At 48.2% G+C, this 8,148-nt stretch overlaps 1 non-coding gene across 1 annotated transcript; it reads left to right on the forward strand.

Annotated features, from left to right (window-relative positions):
• Nucleotides 1-4,072: 4,072 nt before the first annotated feature.
• Nucleotides 4,073-4,177, forward strand: LOC111556815. The gene has a single exon (XR_002736536.1). It is a non-coding gene; the product is annotated as a U6 spliceosomal RNA (small nuclear RNA).
• The last annotated feature ends 3,971 nt before the right edge of the window (nucleotides 4,178-8,148 follow it).

The raw sequence follows: 8,148 nt of genomic DNA on the forward strand, positions 1-8,148 counted from the left end.
TGTTATTATCTTCTTTTCACTTTTGGTAGTTTCCAAATGTTCTACATTGGGCAGATATGGAAAAATAACTGAACCCTTTAAAGTAAACTCTTGCTGCTGTGACCATAGTTTTAAGTCTTCAGTGGAAACTAAACACAACCGTTTGAGCCCCTCATCCTCATGCCCTTCCTCTCATCAGTTCACAGGCTCAATAAGCCAGCAGCTCCTCCACACTCTTCCTCCCCACCCTGCAACTGATGCTTCTCCAAAGCAAGGCTTTCGGCTCTCTTAGTTCCTTGAGCCCAAGATTACTAGGTTTATAGTGGAAAGAAAAGGGCCTGAGTCTTAGTGACCTACTGGTTTGGGCACTTGACCACTCTAAGTCTTAGTTTCCCTATTTGCAAAATGACCCAAGATTTTTGTGAGGATCAAATGAGATGATACAGATAAAGCATTCAGCATGAATTAACAGTGCCTGGAACATAGGAAGTATTTAATAAATTTGCATCATCATCTTCATTATCATCATCATTGTTGACTGCCTACTGCTTCCTCTAGGAAGTCTTGACTTCACGAAAGAAATATTTCAGCTTGAACTGGGAACCGAGCTGGCCTTCTCCTGATCCAAAAAAAAATCTGGATCCCAGTCTCCACTCTGTCAGTAACTGTGTGACATTGGGCGAGTTCCTCCCTTTCCAATGCCTTAGTTTCCTCATCTGCAAAATGGTAGGCTTAGACTTCCTGTCCCAATAGTCTATGACTGGGGTCACCATATAAACCAGAATGTTTTTGAGAGAGAAATGGGCACTATCAATAATCATTTCAGGATGACAGGTTTAATGCAGAACAATCCCAGGCACACTGGGAAGTCTGGTCACTCCATTCTTAACAGATCCATTATCTCCTTGCCCACCAGTGTGGTAAGCAAAATAATTCCCCTTCCTCCCACAGACAGCGACTTCCTAATCCCCAGAACCTGAGGATATGTTAGATGACATGGCAAAAGGAATTAAGGTGGCAGTCAATTGACCTTGAGATGGGGAGATCATTCTGGATTATTTGGGTGAGCCCAGCATAATCATAGGATCCTAATAAATTGAAGAGGGAAGTAAAAGAGGGAATGCCAGAGTGACACAATGTAAGAAAGACTTGACCAGACCTCACCAGCTTTGAAGATGGGTGCAAGGAATGCGGGCAGCCTCTAGATGCTGAAAAAGGTAAGAAAATGGATTTTCCTGGGGCACCTGGGTGGCTCAGTTGCTTAAGCATCTGACTTCAGCTCAGGTCATGATCTCGTGGTTCTTGAGTTAAGCCCTGCATTGGGCTCTGCTCTGACAGCTCAGAGCCTGAAGCCTGCTTCAGATTCTGTGCTCCTTCTCTTTCTCTGCCTCTTCCCCACCTGCATTCTGTCTCTCTGTCTCTCAAAACTAAATAATAAAAACATTTAAAATTTTTTTTAAAAAAAGAAAAGAAAATGGATTTTCCCCTATAGCCTCCAGAAAGGGATGCAGACCTACTGAAGCCTTGATTTTAGCCCAGTGAGACCCATTTTGAGCTCCTGACATCCAGGACTGTAAGATAATAAATGTGTGTTGTTCTCAGCCACTAAGTTGGTGGTGATTTGTTATAGCGGCAATAGGAAACTGATACACCTAGTATGGCTCAGTGGGTCCCTTTGGCTGGTTGTTCTGTAAATGCCATCCTTGGAACTTAAGAGAACTAATCTAAGCACCAGGAGAGCTGGAATCTGGTCCCTGCTCTGATATTAACTCACCCTGGACCCTTGGGCCTTGGGCCTCTATAAAATGGGGGATAACATTCCCTGCCTTATCTATCCCTGTGGTGGTGGTTGCGGGGGGGGGGGGGGTTGTCCCACATTCAATGATTCATTCTATGCTTAGCTCTGTGCTGGGGGCTGGAGCATCAAGATGAACCAGACCTAGTCCCAACCCCATCCCTGCTCTTGAGGTGGGTACACAGACATGTAAGCAGGTGATTAAAATACAATGTGATGAACAGAAAGTTTCGTATGAGTGTACACAGAGAAATATATAGGCCCACCTGCTGGGGGTGGGAGTGGGAGGACAGTCAGGGAAGGCTTCCTGGAAAAGGTGATACCAGAGCTGGGTCTTAAAGGTTGAGTAGGAGAAGCCAGGCAAAGCAGATAAGGAGGGCAGGGAAGAAGGAAGAAAGAACAATCCAGACAGAGAAATCAGCAGAGAAGCAAGCCCCCAGAGATGTGAATCAGCACGGCACGGGGGACAGAGATATGAGCAACTTGGTAGTATTGACCTGGAAAGCCTGAGTATAAAGGGGATGCTATGAGGATTCAGTGGAATGAAGGGTGAAGGCATGATGTGAGCACAAGGTTGTATTATCGGTCTGCATGTCCCCCAGACCAGTGCTGGGTCAGGAGACGATCTGTAACGTATGATTCCTCTTGACCTGGCTCTTCTGGTTGTCTCACCCTCACATTCCCCCCAGACATGTGCCAAAGGCCTGGCAGCTGCCTCAGCCTACTGTGGGGGATGGGGCCGTGCAAAATTACAGCCACTGAAAGAGGCCGGCGTGACCTCAGCAGCTAGGTTTCATCATTCTGAAATCATGCTCCTGGCCTTAGTCAGAGGCAGAGAGGTGGGGAGGAGAGGGTGGGAAAGCAGAGCGGGTGGCAGTAGGTTTGGGCGAGGTGCCGGGGCTGAAGGAGAAAGCAGCTGGCACCAGCAGGGGGTGAGACGCCAGCTTGGCTTGCATCCATCATGCTGTGTGACCTCAGGCCAGATCCTTGCCCATTCTGGGTCTCTCTGGGCAGCATGGGTCCTTGGTGCTGTTCCCAAGGCCTGTCCCCGGTGGAACCTCCTTATGGAGGTAAGATCCCTGGGATCTGCTGGTCATTCCTGTGCATGTGGCTCTTTGTGGATAGCAGGAGCCTGTGCCCGGCCTGTCGGGGTTTGGGGCAGGGCTCCAGCAGTAGGCTGCTCCATTGGATCCACATTTCCCGCAAAGTCATGCCTTTGTGAGGCACATGAAGCTAACTGGCTTCTGTCAGGGCCAAACCTATACAGATGTTTCTAAGCTTTGGGTTACCTAGCTCACACTACCCAGGCGTGTTCCATTTGCATTCTGCATCCTTGTCCAGTCTTTTAAGCAGCAGTGTCTGGGTGAGGCCGAATACCTTAATTTGCTAGGGCTGCCATTAGTAAGTACCACAGACTGGGGAGCTCAAACAATAGAAATGTATTTTCTCACAATTCTGGAGGCTAGAAGTCCAAGATCAAAGTGCTGGTAGGGCTGGTTTCTTCTGAGGCATCTCTTTGGCTTGTACGTGGCCACCTTCTTGCCTTGGCTTCACATGGTCTTTTCCTCTGTGTGTCCTAACCTCCTCTTAAAAGAACACCCAGTCATGGTGGCCCAGCCCGTGATTTTGTCGAACTCAATACCCCCTTTAAAGGCACTATGTCCAAATACAACCACATTCTGAGGTACTGAGGGGTAGGACTTCAATATACGAATTTTGGGGCGCCTGGGTGGCGCAGTTGGTTAAGCGTCCGACTTCAGCCAGGTCACGATCTCGCGGTCCGTGAGTTCAAGCCCCGAGTCAGGCTCTGGGCTGATGGCTCAGAGCCTGGAGCCTGTTTCCGACTCTGTGTCTCCCTCTCTCTCTGCCCCTCCCCCGTTCATGCTCTATCTCTCTCTGTCCCAAAAATAAATAAAAAACGTTGAAAAAAAAAAATTAAAAAAAAATATACGAATTTTGAGGGGGACACAATTCAGCCCGTAACACTGGGCTTTGGAATTGCTCGCGGAGTTTTTTTCTAAATACAGCTGTCTGGGCCCGTCCCCAGAGATGCCGAGGGTAAACTCCATGAAGGCGGGCCAGGGGCTTGCCCACTACTGTATCCCTACCGCCCAGAACGGTGTCTGGCACGTGCAAAAATATTTGTGGAATGAAAGGATGACTTAATGAGCTTGGGATGGGGCCCACGTGTTTGTCGTGTACAAAGTTCCACAGTTGATTCTGATTCATCTAGGGGTGGCATCCCCTCGAGATATGACTGGGTTTCATCTTTCCTGTTGCTGGATGGGAAGCCTGGATGCGCTCACTTTGGCAGCACATGTGCTAAAGTTTGAAGGAGACAGAGATTAGCATGGCCCCCGTGCAAGGGTGACACGCTAAGGTTCAGTAAGAAAAAGGAATACTGGGCCTGGCACTCCAAAGAATGTGGGCTCTTTGGGTCTGCCCCAGCACCCCTCCAGGACGCCCAGGACACGAGGGAAAAGGGAAAGCGGGACCTAATGCTGCCTGTTGTGTCTCTTTATCTAGCTCTTCATTGCATCCTTTGTAATATCCTTTCTAATAAACTGGTAAACGGCAGTGTTTCTGAGTTTTGTGAGCTGCTCTACCAAATTAATTGAACCTGAGGAGGAGGTCTCGGGAACCTCCAATTTATAACCAGCTGGTCAGAAGCACAGGTGGCCGTAGTCTCGTGAGACCGAGCCCTTAACTCATGAGATCTGATGGTATCTCCAGGTAGACAGCATCAGAATTGACTTAATGGCAAGCTCAAGCCCCACATCGGGCTCATCACTGATGGTGCAAGGCCTGCTTGGGATTCTGTCTCTCTCTCTCTGCCCCTCCTGCACTCTCTCTCTCTCTCTCCCTCTCAAAAATGAATAAACTTAAAAAAAAAAGAAAAGAATTGACTTAATGGCTTGGTGGTGTTGGAAAATACACATTGGACCTGCCTTCAGCACCCTTCACATATGGCCCCTGCCAACCCCCAGCCTCATCCACACTCACCCCTGCCCAGCCTATGGTTTAAACCACATGAAGTCCAGCACCATTCCCTGATCCTGTCAAGCCACTTACCTTCTCATCTTAGCATGGGCTTCCTGGAATGCCTTTCCCTGCCTTGTTTGCCTAGGAAATGTCTCCTCAAGCTACACTGGAGCTCGAGGCCTTCTCTGACTGCCAAGGCTGGGGGTCGAGGGGCATCTTCTGGGCCTGTAGAGTCCCCTGTGCTGCCTTCCTATCATATGCTGGTCACACTGGGGACAAATGCCCATTCTGATGCTGCCTCCAACAGACTGGGACCACCTGAGTGCAGGGCTGAGTCAGTTAGTATCTATGTCCTGATGCCTCGCCCACAGCAGGGCTCTGAGTCTGAATCCTCAGCAAGATTTCGGGGATTAAAGAATGAATGCTGAGGGGAAGAACAAATGCTCCAGAGGCAACCAGAGGAGGAATAGGAGAAGCTCCAAAACAGGGTCTCAATGCAAGAATCATTTTTCAAAAGGTGACATTCTTCCTATGCCCGCACATCACCATTAGTGGCAGAACTGGGCTTGCTGTTGCAGCTCCTGACCTCACCTTCACCTCCCCTACGTCCCAGCCCCACTCAGGCCTACGGAGTGTCCGTGAGGTGGCCTGGCACGGCAGGTGAGCTCTTGGAGCTGGCCAGTGCACAGTAGAGGCCGGGAAGCAGAATCTTAGCCTCAGGTGGAGACCTCAGGCTGGTTGGGCTGGCCAGGAAGCTCAGAGAGGTAAGAGAGCAGTGGCCCCAAGGAGAAGAGACTGGAGAATACCAGTAATGGGGAGAGATGGAGGGGTGGGGAGAGATGGACAGCTGGGAGGCCAGAGAGACTCGACTTCTCAGCACCATGGTTCGGCCTCAGAGAAGCTCCCCTGATGTGACCTTTAGGCAAGTTCCTGCCTCTCTGGGCCTCAGAGTCTTAAACGGAAAATGGGGGCAGGCAGGCTGGACTCGATGGTCATTAATGTCTTCTCTAGCCCAGGCCAAGAAGATCTGGGAGAAGTGTAGCTGCCTTAAAGGTGCCATTTGAAAGGACTGTCTCCAGGCTGGCACACAAACTCTAGGGACTCACATCTAGCCAGGCATTGGGGGAACGTGTCTCTGGGCCTGGAAAGAACTGGAAGCAGCCTCCCCTCGCCTCCTGCTCTGGACTTGGCTCGCAGTTCTGGCAGGCCCAATGCGGCCCTCGGCTCTAATGAGGCTGGCCACCTGGGGAGCCATAGAAACCCAGCCTGGCCTATTTTGTGGTGAAGCCATGGTCACTTCTCTGCCTAACCCTGAAGTGATGCTCCTGAATGTGGCCTGGGGGCTGGCAGCACCCTTCATGGGCCACCTGGGACTCGAAGGAGTACATCTGGTTGGGTGGGGACTGAAGGAAGCTCCAAGCCGCAGGGGCCCAGGGACCAAGTCCTGGGCCATGTGGACAACCCTTGTTGGCCCTGCACGCCCTGAGTCCCGCCCCACCAGGACAGGGCCTGCTGTCCTGGGCCCTTGCCTGCAACTATTCCCTGAGCCATGATTTCTGATTCAATTGGTGAAGACAGGCCTCCTGGGATGAGCCAGTTGGCCCCCCTCTGTTATTTGCTTCTTAAAGTTGGAAAAACTACGTTGTGCACCTGGCAGTACTTGCTGCTGCTGCGTCTTTTTTTTCTTTCTTTCTTTCCTTTTTTTTTTTTCTTCAAGAAACAGAAAGTAACCCCTGTGCTTACTGCAACCAAATCCATTTTATTGGCCTTCTGCCTCTCCCACTGCAGTAATAATAACCCCTTCCATTTGATGAGTCTTTTACGGCTTACAAAGCACTTTCTTATCCATTCTCCCTTTTGGTCTATGCAATGGTTTTGGAAAAGAGGGCTGGCATTATTATCCCTGATTACAGGTGAAGAAACTAAGCCTCTGATAGTAAGATCAGCTGCCCAAGGTCACACAGCAAAATGGAGCGGAAGCAAAGAACCTGGGTCCTCTGACCCAAGTCCATGGTTCTTTCCCCAGCACCACACACCCCTCATGCCACTTGAATGACCAGGGTCACAGACACCTTCTTTTAGAAACAAGGGCAGAAGGTTCAGCTGCCCCCACTCTGCTTTTATTTCTGAACTTTTTCCTTGGTGAAATTAACCATCACCTCTCCTTACCTAACACCTCTAAGACAATGGCTCTCACATCTGTACTTCCCTCTGGGACCTGAGAGCTTTAGATCTTACCCTGACTCTCCAGGTCTCTTTAATGTTCCCACCTGCCTCTCACCCATTTTAGAAAACTCAGCTTTACCTTAGTTTCATGTTTCTTTCATCTTCTAAATCCAGTTGGCGTGGGCATTTTACTTAATTATTTTATTTTACTTTATTTTTTTCTTTTTGAGAGAGAGAGACCGCACAAGAGGGGGAGAGAGGCAGAGGGAGAGAGAGAATCTTAAGCAGGCTCCATACTCAGCACAGAGCCAGACACGGGGCTTGATCCCATGCCCTGGGATCATGACCCAAGCCAAAATCAAGACGTTGGTCACTCAACCGAGACACCCAGGCACCCCAGTATTGTATTTAATTTTTAATTAAGTCATTTATTCTTTCAGGAAATACTAATTGTATGCTATACATTTACAGTCTATTCTGTATCCCTCTGTCACACAATATTTAGCCTTTTGTGTCCGGCTTCTTTTCCTTACTGTAGTGTTTATAAGGTTCATCCATGGTGTAGCATGTGTAAGACTTGTCCCTTTCTATGGCTGAGTAATATTCCTTTGTATGGATGTACCACTTATTTATCTGTTCATCAGTTCATGGACACTTGAGTTGTTTCTACTTTTTGGCTATTATGAAAAATGCTGCTACAAACATTTGTGTACATGTTTTTGTATGGGTATATGCTTTATTTCTTTGGGGTATATACCCAGGAGTAGAATTCCTGGGTCATATGGTAACTATAAGCTGCAAAACAGCCTTCAAAAATGGTTGCACTATTTTACATTCCCACCAGCAGGGTATGAGGGTTTCAGTTTATCCACATCCTCACTGACATTTGTTATCCTCTATCTTCTTTATTATAGCCATTCTGGTGGGTATAAAGTGGTTTCTCATTGTTATTTTGATTTGCATTTCTCTAATGACTAATGATGCTGAGCACTTTTTTCATGTTTTGTTGGCCATTTGTATGTATTCTTTGGAGAAATGTCTGTTCAGATCCTTTGCCTGTTTTTCAGTTGGATTATTGTCTTTTTACTGTTGACTTGTAATAGTTCTTTATGTATTCTGGACACCATTCCCTTATCAGATAAATGATTTGCAAATATTTTCTCCCATTTGGTGGTCTTTTCATTTCCTGACAATGTCCTTCAAAGTCCACTTTACCTACCGTTTCT

Source organism: Felis catus, chromosome D1, assembly GCF_018350175.1.
Source record: "Felis catus isolate Fca126 chromosome D1, F.catus_Fca126_mat1.0, whole genome shotgun sequence".
NCBI lineage: Eukaryota > Metazoa > Chordata > Mammalia > Carnivora > Felidae > Felis > Felis catus.